The sequence below is a fragment of the Sitodiplosis mosellana genome, unplaced genomic scaffold (genome assembly GCF_009176505.1).
Source record: "Sitodiplosis mosellana isolate CC-2019 unplaced genomic scaffold, AAFC_SMos_1.0 Smas_scaffold_6197, whole genome shotgun sequence".
NCBI classification, from domain to species: Eukaryota; Metazoa; Arthropoda; class Insecta; order Diptera; family Cecidomyiidae; genus Sitodiplosis; species Sitodiplosis mosellana.
In genome coordinates this window covers 6,384,908-6,397,276 of record NW_022601438.1, presented here as the reverse complement: position 1 = coordinate 6,397,276, position 12,369 = coordinate 6,384,908, and positions in this window count along the sequence as shown.

Sequence of the window (12,369 nt, the reverse complement as noted above, 5' to 3'; positions counted from 1 at the left end):
AAAAATATGTGTGATAAGCAAAAGAAAGCAACTGCAAACGTATATCGATGTCGATGTACCGAAGAGATCATTTTCGGCTTGGTTACCATCCCAACGTCTTAGTCACTTTCACCAAATGTTGCGCATAGTTCCCAAATGAAGGAAAAAAGAAACAATATCATCTTTCTGTTAGTCATCGCCTGTGACTCATTAAAAACCGTACAATGGACTTCCTCTTACCATTTTGTGTAAATCGCAAGCAAAAACGGTTGCCCCCGAATATGAGAAAAATTAAGCGTCGTTAAATGTTCCCAATTGATAGTCAGACCTATATATTTTTCGTTTTTTTTTTAAACTTTGGATGCGATCTACTTTTTTTTATAAATAAAATCCGAAACTATACGATTATTTTTTTTATTTTTTTTATTTTTTTTTTAAATCGTTCAATGATCATACATCACCGAACACAGAGCAACCACTGGCCACATCATACATTGCAATTGTTCTATTGTGTGCTATGTCACTTTGTTTTCCCCAGGGGAAATGGAAAATAATCTGCGTGCATCAATTATTGCGTGAACGATTTTGCCGTGCTCTAGTGATCTGTTGCATTCATTTTTCCTTTTATTCAATCATTTTTCCCAACTTTTCACACTTTTATCATCAACAGCAGAGAGGAAAAAAAAACACTGGCCATATTTATCGTTCCGCTTACTCAATTCACAAAGATTGACATTTATCAGTGCAAAACAAGTATCCATGGTCGAGGTTGATGGCCAGTATTATCGCGTTTGTTCTTGTTTATTTGTTTTTTTTGTATGTTTTTCGTCTTTCTCTGTTTCGTTCAGCTTTCATGCGATTAAAATTGCGTTTGGCATTCCAAGTGTGGTGGAACAAAAAATTCGGCGGAGAACGTATGAAGAAAAAATAATTTCGTGTGATTCGATCGAAAAGCAACCGAATAAAAGAAAAATAATAACAAATTTGTCTGGTATAAAGAGCTAAATGTACACGTCATTCCCCTCGCTTGATTCTCGTTCAATGTTACTAGGTAAAACTTTCGTTCGGGTGATTTTCCCTAATTTTTTCCAACACAGTGTCAGCAGCAGCATGAGCTGCCACTTTGACGCTAAAACCCCAGCGTAACACATTCAATCAATCGCTGCCACATATCGAATATGTACGATTGGTGCATATAAATCGAAAAGTGTGCAGACTGCACAATATGCATGCAACATGGAATTCATGTGGACATGAATCAAAAGTAAGCGCATCTCCTAGGCAACGCCCTTCGTCTACTCCAATAATCCATACGACAACGACGACGACAACAACAACAACAACAACAGAAAAACAAAATACGTGCACTTGGAAATCGGAGTGCATTTACACAATAATGGCACAGAGCGCGATCCAGAAGGAACCAACGATTCCATAACAACAAACAATTGCATAAGCGAATCGCCCAAACACCAAAAGTGGGTGAATAAATTGTGAAAGCACGACCACTTGCTTGCAGAAAAACAGCACAAAATTTGTAGTCATTTTCCATCTGCAATATGCTAGGCTATATGGAGTAAAAGACGTTGCCAATGAGAGGAATGACGTTATCATTTGAATTTCATTTTCGACACGTTGTTCGTTGCAAAAGTTCATTTTGAACACAAACGCATACACACACAGCGGATTTGAGACCGGAATTACAGAATTGTATGACTCGATGATAACTGTTCAGACATCTTTGTGGTGTTGAGTTCTATTGAATGAACAAAACATCTACAATGCTGTTGTGTGGATGTTGTAATTTATCCCTTGGCGAGGAAATTTATGTAATCTTATCAGCACTCGAGCTCAATAATTCCGAATGCACTGCGAAAGAAGGAAAATTAGATTAAGAAAGAAGAAAAAAAACGGTCAGTCCGTATCTGAAATTTTCTGATAAATAAATCGGTTGAGATTCGGACAATAAGTCAGAGGAAAGCAAAATGTGAAATACAAAAGTATCTGCAAAAGGATTGATGTTATCGTCTGAAATTGGATAGCCTAAAAAAATATTTCGACCGGAAATGTTTCGACGGCAATATGATGCAAATGATTTCGTTGAAAAAATATGAACAAATCAACTCAAAAATGGCATTCATTTATCATTTCATTTGGCAATTGTATCGCATTCCGTATATTGAAGAGAGTGAGAATCGGCACGATATGGATGGAAAACCGAGTGCACGCCGTTGATGGCCAATTGTCAATTTTTCATTGCCATTGCTATCGGACGAGTGTGTATGTGTGTGTGTGTGTGTGTGTAAGAGAGAGAGAGTGCTTGTGTACGGTGTGCGTTTTGCGTTGATGCACAATTGCACTGAATTCGGTGAGTGTCGTGCGCGCTATTGGGATCCTGAACTGGAGCGAGTGAGAGCGAGAGAGAGAGGAAAACATGGAAAAGACCATGACCATGAGCCTTGAAATTTGTAAGTATATATCCTGATGTATGTGTCCTCCGTGAGCACTCACTCACTCACATGGCAACGAGCGTTCAATGCAAATTTTATGTATCACATATAATATGTGCCGTTTTTTGCCTCACAACTTTTTCAACCGATTTGATATTTCACATCCAAAGTATTGTGATACGTTGAACAAAAACAAAACACCTCATCAAAAGCCATTGAAAAGGCAAGGAGTTGGAAAGAAAGAGAAAGGCAGAGAGAGAGAGAGAGAGAGAGAGAAAGAGAGAGCGACGGGTTTTCCACACTATTCCAAACTGCAGTTGCGATGGTAAAAACTGTAAACTTTGGCCATATATATTTCTAGGTCATGGCCTTAAAATGCAATGCAATGCCATGCCATGCCATGCCATGCATGTGTTTGATTGTGATTGTGATTGTGTTTGGATAAAGATTTTCAGATCAACAGCAAGCGATACTCCAATTCTTTTTTCCTTTCCATTCCCACACACACACATATATATACAAGTCATTTATTTTAAATTAATCGACTTGTTGAACGCGTTCAGGCAAGTTGTAAATTTATGTAATTTAATTCGAATTTATGTAAAAAAAATTACGATGTTGCAATAAATTTGTGTTAATGAAAAATTCATGTGTTCAAAGTACAGCAGCTATTGCGAAGATTAATGAGAATGTATTACGATTATTCTGATGTTTGATCATAAATCAATTTATGGATGGACTATTTTTTTCATGATTGGTCGCTTTCACATTTATGTCCACCTCCAACTCAGAGCACCACGAATTGCATAATCCAAAAAGTGGTTTAAAATAGCAGCTATAAGGGATGAATGGCCAATATGACCGGTTTTGCATTTATGCAAATTCGTCAATCGCTGTTGATTCTATTCATATATTGGCTGAGTTTGGATAATTATGACCAGTATACGAAATTATTACATCATTTGCATTAATAATCCAAAATGGTGTGTATTGGCATTTTACACTATTTTCCATCACCCTGAAATATTCGACATGAATCACCGATGTGATCAAGGTAGTTTTCGCTACCGTATTACCATTTGTTCAATATGCTAAAGAAAACGCCAAACTCTAGCGAATTGGTATCGGGTTATGTTTAGGTATGTGCAGAGTGCCATCGGTGCAGAGCTTTTTGCAATATCAACCGTTTGAACCATACCATCAGCTGCACGAACGCTGGATAGCAACTTGATGCCGAAAAAATATGCATCATGCGCATTTCAGTAGCAAATGTATATCCACGGCTATCCACTTGCTTTCGGTTGCAAAACGTTGCTGCAGTGAAGTCACAAACACACGGCAGTGTGTGCTGTGCTTTTTCCATCGAAAAGTTGTTTTTTTTTCGTCCATTCCATTCGCATTTTCTCCATTTTCTCAATTCTCGTAGCGATTGCTGCGCTTTCACAGTTTTCGCTCAAGCCGCGAGTGAGATAAGTGCACACAAAACGCCAATGCGCTCAACGATATTGTGTTGCACTGCTACGGAATTGTATCGAATGCCAAATTGTTTGCCTAGTCACCGTCAGGGAGCGACATGTGCTTCGATGCGCTTCATCATATCTAATTTTGCAATGTTTGCACTACTTCAATTCGATGCGCATCTGTGTATGAGTGCACATTGTGTGCTGTTGTGAAGTGGCGTAGCTAATGAGCGACACAAAATGAAACGTTGACATCTATCAAAACTGAATCATTTCGTGGAATATAATTGTGGCTTGTCTTATTTTTCATCAGAACCACGTCAAATGTAAACAGTCAAATGGATTTAGAAGACAAAATGATTTTGATACGCAATTTTTTTTCCATATGATTGATATACTACTTGGTATTGTTGCTCTGTCGTTCGCTGTTGATAACGAAATGCTTGTTTTAGGCGAAAATTTAACGACGGAGAAACACTCATGCGTTATTGAAATGAAGGGAGCGCGACGAGAAAAGAGAGAATGTTGCAGCGTTGAACGCACCACCAACCGTTTTTCCATCTCTATGTACCTACCCTAGCGATGTGCGTATCACATCTCATTATATACAACATAGTACATGTATACTGTGTACAGAGCGCTTTCTTATCATATGGAATGAACGTCCTTGACTTCGAATAACCCCATATTGATCGCATTCAGGAGGTGGAGAAAATGACTACATAAATTAGGTGGTGAATATTATTCTCTTGTTTCTTTCTAACTGTGCACGTGGCACAATTTTACATTCTCGCTTGGTTTTTTTTCTTCTTTCTTTCTTGTTCGCTTCGCTCTCACTCTCTCATTCTCATTCTCATTTCCTTTCTCTCTTTCCGCCGCTCTCTCGTTCGGTCCATATATTTTCCATGGTTTTTGTTTCACAACAAGTTCGTTGTGACGATATTTCGAATTGCCGGAATAAATATTCGTTTTCTTCTTCATCAGGCTTAAAGGAAAAGACAACAAACAATTTATAAATAATTATAGCGAGTAATTACTTGGCATAGCCGCACCAAAAATACCACTCAATGATAAAACTTCTCACTTGTGATTTGCGTTTGGGTGCTTTTAATTTCCATGTGAGCGGCAAATTAACTTCCAATTTTCGTCAACAACAAATAAAAATATAGACACTCGACGAGAGAGAGAAAGAGCGAGAGAGGTGAGTGAGAGAGGGTGACTTATTGTTGTACCAAAATTACTTCCGAAACAGAGTTGAATTTCGGTTCCGATTCTAATGTACTGAATATTTAAGACACCAGATGGTTGTTGTATTTTTCCTTCTCTTTTTTTGGTTGTTGTTTTCTCCTTCTTCTTCTTCTTAGTTACTTGGTTTCTCTTTTTTTTTGCACGAAAGCTTTCTCATGATTAATGGAAGAGTAGCTGCGTGTGTTCAGCACTCGTGTATAATATATCGACAAATATGACATTTAAGGCCGAACAAACGAACAATTTTAATATCATTTGGTGGAAATCATTTGAATTCCGAACAAGTGTTACATTTCTAATGAAAACCGCCCAATTAATTGACCATAACCGAAAATTTGCTGTAAAGGAATTTGCGTTTTGCGTTTATGTACCAACGACAAAATATGGAATCAAAAAAATTGAAAATTTCATTGAAAATGACAAACCCTAATTCTCACGCAGTTCAACCGAAACATTGCGATGACATTCCGTATGAAGAGTCGCTGATTATTGTGCAAAGTGTTGTTCTATTCAGATGAAAAAAAAAAACGATAACCGGATTAAATTGTTTACGCATTCATGTTGTCAACTGCCATGGGCAATTGAAAGTCAATCTTGACAATTTGGGTTTTCTTCTTTTCCTCCTCATTCTTTCGTGTATATCATCCGTTTTGTGACCTAGCAAACCCTAACATCAAGAGAAATTGGTGACATAATAGATTGGTTTTCCATGTTATTTTTGACACGTTTCTAGGAACACTTATTGCTCCAAGCATATATTGCATCGAGGGCAAGGTTAACATTACAACATCATTAAATTTGGTGTACAATCCGATGGAGTACCATCTACGTAAGTCTATAATTCTCTAAATCACATTGAAGAGTGTCCGAAAAAAAAAACATTTGAAAACAAATTTGAACCTAAAAAAAGTTGGAAAGTCAAGTGTTTCGCTGCCACCCTCAGAGAGAAAAAATTGCACGTGAAAAAATCATGCGTCATTTTTGCACTGAATCTGTTCTAGCTTTAGCTGTGTGAAAATTGAAAACATCTGTATATTTGAATAGAGATTGCTGTGGAGCAAGCATGTGCGTGTGCGTGAATCGGATGAAGCGAAGAAGTGAGAAGACTGAAAAAAAAAACCAACACACGCACACACACACACATAAACCAAGCAGTTCAAGGGCAGTGAACGCATTTAAGCCCGTGGGAGAAAATCAAATAAGATGATGTACATCAATGATTATGTGCGTTTCGGCAATGTCCAAATTGTATGTATTAGCCCTGAAACGCTGAGCAAATCTGAGCGGCAAACGATTTTATATACATCTACATACAATACATAACAATGTATACTTTCGTGTAAGACGCAGAACGAGCCGAATCAAATCTGTATATTCGCACTTTTGTGTGCGTTGTTTTTTTCCATTCTTCTTCTATTTGTTGTGCAGCTTCTCTTACATATGGTTCATGTTGCCAAGCAGCTGAATAGGCATTCTGTTGATTTTGTTACTATGTTCACTTCAACTCACGTACAGGCTAAAATCATGATTCATTCTTTTGCTTATATAATGACCATCGCTTGAGTAAGATTTTTTTTCTTTCTTTTTTTGGGAGAATTCGGTCGTATATGTGCCATTCTATCCTTTTCTCCTTCTCTCTTTCTCTCGCTCTGTTCTTCCACACTTTTTTTTTAATGCACGTATAATATCAATAAATTACAGGGATGACTCAAGATTAGCGATCGGGTGCAGTCACACTAGGAAACATGGATTGGAAACAAGTTTCCAGTTCCCCATAAGATCCTGTGTATTTTTGTTTCCACCAAAATGTTTCCTGTAAACAAAATTACATTGGACCTTATGGGATGTTTCCAATCCATGTTTCTTAGTGTGACTGCACCCTTAGGGGTTTAAGAAATTGAATTGGCAACTAATTGGGTGGTCTACATGGAAAGGGACAATCAATAAACAGCTGCTGGAAAGATTCCTTTCACCAATATTTCTTCAGAATTTCACGTGTAACGAGCTCCCGGAACGAGTCGCTTTTTTGTCTTTTTTCCAGGAAGCTTTTCTCTTCATGACATTCAAACAAGCTTTTCATATTTTCCCATTGACAACAGCACTAACGATCCAAATATGGATGACATGTTTCTAGGCACCGATGAAATTATAATCCCATTAAGTATTTGTGTCGATGGATTCTCCATATTAAACCGCTTTTTTTTCCATCTTTCGGTCTCTTCGAATAGGAAAGAATTTTTCTCCGAATATACTAAAAATGAACTTGTTAACGCCTTTCCCACTTGGATACCAAACACACGCACTTTTTCCCATACAGAGAGAGTATCGGTGTATGTATGTGTGTGTGTGTGTGTGTGTTGTGGCACTGCGGAACCGAAAATGGTCCGGAACAGAAACGTCAAGGTCACACACCAGAATAAATCCATAAAGCAATGATCTAAATTATAACAAGCCCGATGGAAACAGAGAAGAAAATTGGGTAAAATGGGCCTACCGGCTCGGTAGGGATGTCAAATAGGCATGCCACTGATGTTACAGAGATGGAAAATGTGTTAGTAGGAACATTGTTCATTTTTATTTTCTTCCATGCTGCTGATATTCCTACTAATATTGCTGTTACTTTTACTGTTGTTGTTGTTGTTGTTGTTGTTGGTTTCGGAGCATTGTGTAACGCAACAAACAAGTATCAAGCTCAATAATATTCGGGTAGGTAAGTTATTTACCGAGCCATCTATTTACTGTTAAATTTCTTATGTTCAAACGTCTCGATACGCATACATACACGCACAACATGAACTCATTTATATATGCCTAATAGTAGCTGTTTTATGGATAGCTTTGACTTGGACCCGCAATTTATGTACACAAGCACATCCAAAAACACATAACGAGAGAATTTCCGTCGAGTCGCTGAGCACGCGGAACTCACGGATTCGGAAATGCGAAAGAGTTTTCGATTGGTCCGTTGGTTCCTTACATGGTTCACATTTTTTTTCTCTACTCAATGAATGTGTGGTAGATAATATCAAATCGAGTGGCATTTACATTGGTTTGAACGTAGGAAAATGTTGATATTTATGTAATCGCCAGCAAAACAATAAGATACATTTCAACTCTCACTTGCCTATAAAGTATCAAAAGTGACAATGAAATATTCCATCTGATAATCCCTTGAGTTTCACATGAAACATATTCTGAAGAAGTAGCATGTGAACAACATATCATTTGATCTTATATAAACAGCCGTTATTCGACGAAATATTGTTTAAGTATATGCCTTTTATTATACATTGAATTTGGACCTCCCGATTCGGCACATAAGCAAAAGATATCACTGTAAGATGAGTTTTGTGACTAGGTCAAAGAATTTTGTCTACTGTTGTTTTTTTTAAACCCTCTTCATAAAATTCCTTACAGTTCTAACGCTTATGTATCTTATTCGCAACAATTTCACCAAATTTTCATCTTTGTATTGAGATTATGGTTGAATCTCACAATTGGGCGCTTTCAGACGAAAAAAAGGGATATGCATCTTTGGGCACATATTTTTCGTCGATGTGCTTGGCATTTAAAACGTACATTAGATTGGACATTAATATGCCGAATGAATGGCAAACGCAAAAATGATAAAGAACATTTTCTTCGGAAGTAAAAGGTCTATGGAAAGTTCAAGGCAAATCCTAATTAAGTTATTCGATACACTCGCAGAAATGCCATGGAAAATAATTGTGTGTATGTGTGTGTGCGTATCTTATTTCAATGAACTTTTTGCTGTATAGATCACGACACACCGAAATCATACAAAAAAAACGGCAATTGACCAACAAAATTGCCCAAACATTCTCTCTCGTCCGCCAATGATTCGCGGCAATAAAGTAATTTGATCTGCAACCCACGGCATGAGAAAAACGCAAGGAAAAAATAACACAACCAGAAGAACCTCAACGTATTTGTGGCATTTTGAACGCTATTAACCTTGTATTATCATTGCGTAACAAAAAATTGAACGAAATTTTGTTCTGGAATCTCAATGGCTGTTTCTTACACTCTCAATCGATTTCTTTCTCTCACTCATTTTCTAATCCCATTCTCAATTTATTGACTCATTGATTTCGAGTGGTCGTATCGTTTGTTTGTTATTTATCAATTTCAAGATGATTTGACGGCCATTGATAAATTTTTCTTTGGAATAGTTTTCAATTGTTTGGAAATTGTGTTGTTGTTTTTCTTCGTAGTTCGATGGCCAAATCTAAAGAACCATCCCCATTCAAAAAGTTTTTCTACACTATCTTTTACACATCGTCTCCGTTCGCATTTAGTTTCCATTACATTAGATACATTTTGACCGTTAAAATCCAATGGAAGTGGAGAATAATGTAGAGTGATGTGAGGTTCTTTGGCAAAGAGCAATGGCCGATTATAATTGGAAAAGAAAAAATGATTTCGATCGTCCTATTGTATCGTAGAATTATCATTTCTAATTTCTGTAAGAAAAAAAATGAGCTTATCTCGAACCGTGTCGGGCGACAAAAGTACAAGCTTGAAACGTACTCATATGCACTATATTTCAACATATTGTCGTCCCAATCGAGGGGATCATGTATCATGAGAGTCTCACGAGTCAATACGAAAAATGTAGACAACTACACGAGTCTTTCATATTTGATTGAGAAAAAAAAGTTTCCACGTTGATTCGTAGATTTGTTATGAATACTTTCTGTGGTTGGACTCACGAGTCAGTTTGTATGAATTTTTACGAGTCAGTTCTGACAAATAGGCCCCTCGTTCCCAATATGCTCATTAGCTTACACTTGAAAATGATTCGAAAATATGTAATAAGTTATCAACGTTTGTCGGTAATTTATCGATTAAATTGCATGTAAAATTGTCGCACTCTGTATGGAAATGATCGATTATTTGATATTGAAAATAGAAATACGTGAGCGAGCGAGCAAGTGAGCACAAATACATAGCAATGACAAGCATTAGTTAGAGTAGATAGATGAAAATTAAACTGCACACCCTGAGAGTTCAGTCAACGCTCGTTATTGACATAGTTTAAGAAAAAAAAAATACATTCAACGTCATACAATTCACTCTCATTCGGTGCTGCTGTAGTTGTGTATTTTCATTTCAGAGCTTTCGGTGTTGACACATGTGCACACGCTGACTTTGAGCGAAACGATTGCATATTAATTGTTCGCTGAAAATATTTCCTTTCCATATTGTACTTGAACGTTGTTGTTTTTTGCTTCATCAGAGAAGAGAGAATGAGAGCAACGATCTATGAGAAAGGGAGAAGACGAAAAATACAGAGATTTTTTTTTCTCTTACGAATGACAGTTTATTAACTTTGCTGATTTCATTTTTATTAGTCCATGCTTCTTATTACAGAATCGTGGTCATTTTTTTTGGTTTGCACATATAGAACGTGTGATAGTGTGAACGATTCCTAAGCAAACGCTCACATTTTAAGAAATACAAAACGGGAAAGTGTACATATAAAAAGTATTCGATGGTATCGAACCAATTCGAACGAAAAAGTGAAATGCATTTAGTTTCACACTTGAGCAATTCTTATTCCATTGTTCAGGGTTATTAATTGTCCGCAATATGTATCCAAACATATCCATAACATCCAATGGATTTCATGATCTCGACTCTGCTATCTATCACACAGTGAATTGTCCTCTGTGCCACATTTCAAACAAATGGAAATAAGGAATAATGAGAATAAGAATAAAAGCGTTCAATTCCACTACAATCGCCGAAGTTTCGTTGTATTTGATGAGATATCGATGATGTCACAGAGGAAAGGTATTGAGTCTGTACTTTTTGGACATTTTACTTGCATTGGACAGGGCAGAAACTCCGGATCAATCCATCGCAAATCACTTTGTTTCAATTTTTTCGATGTCGTTGGATTACATTTTGATGGTCGTTTATCGATGCGAGCAATGCATTGAGTGTATGATTAACGTCAAAACCACCACCGATGCAGTTCGGTGTTCCGCTTCAATATTGCACTCCACCTAATAGCACACTATGTGTGCTCTCCATGCATACAATGCACGTGGCTCTATTGTTGAATGTATAGAGTTGTTGTGTGAGTTTTTTTTTTCGCTTTCGCGTTCATATTAGACGCAACTAGGTCGAATACAATTCGAGTTCAACGCACGTTGCCGCTAATAATTCTAATAGCAAACGACTACAATTGTACACGGGGAGCAAGCAACAGAAATATAGCACACAAAAGTCGACACTCTTTCTTTCTCGCTCATCGACGCTGAAAACGACGACGATGACGGCAGCGGCTTGTTCGAAAGAAGCAGAAAAAAATACACACCAAAATACACAAATTAAGTGAAACAAGCATTTTGAACACCAAGGCATACACAATATTCATTTATCGCTGATGTTTTCGCCTGTCGATTCGTTTGTGACAGCACAATTTTTCTGACCGTTGTGTGTTTTTGCTCAGCATTTTGCGGCATCGTTGTACCGCTTGACCATTTTCAAGAATTTTTTTTTTTCATTTTGGCTTTGATTTTCGAATTTTATTCGCTTTCGATTTCGTCGGCGAAAAAAAAAACAATTTCGCCATACAACTTCAACGGGTTGTTGATAACAAGTACTGTGATTCATACATACGCAAACACACATACAGTCCAGTCCAGTCCAGTCCAGTCCAGTACATGCATCCATAGTGCAGGATTTGAACATAGAGCCATTGCATTGCCAATTGGTTGATTGGTTTCCAATCAATTTTTTCGAGCAAAGCAGAAATCAATCAATTGCCACTTCAATCAAACGAAACATCAGACCAAGACACTCTTCTTGATGCCCAAAATAATTACCAGTGTGTGCAACAATAAGCAACAGTAGCAGTCGTAGCAGCAGCAAAAGTGAATTGGTGGATATGAAGTCGTTGGCGATTGGCACGTGCCTGAATTTAGTACAAATCAAATAGGTCGGATCACTTTCATTTATCAATTAATCGTGACGTGCCATTACTATCTCTCTCTTCGGGAGTATCAAAAAATGCGACCACTAATTTAGCTGATTGCTGGAGCAAATGAAGCAAGTTTTTAATGCATTTATTACCTGCAAAATACGGTGGATACTTTGAACTGTGTGTATGTGGAGCAAAACGAACTTTTGAAAAGTGATTCTTCCGAGCTAGAAAGAGAGAGAGAGAGAGAGAGAGAGAGAGAGAGAGAGAGAGAGAGAGA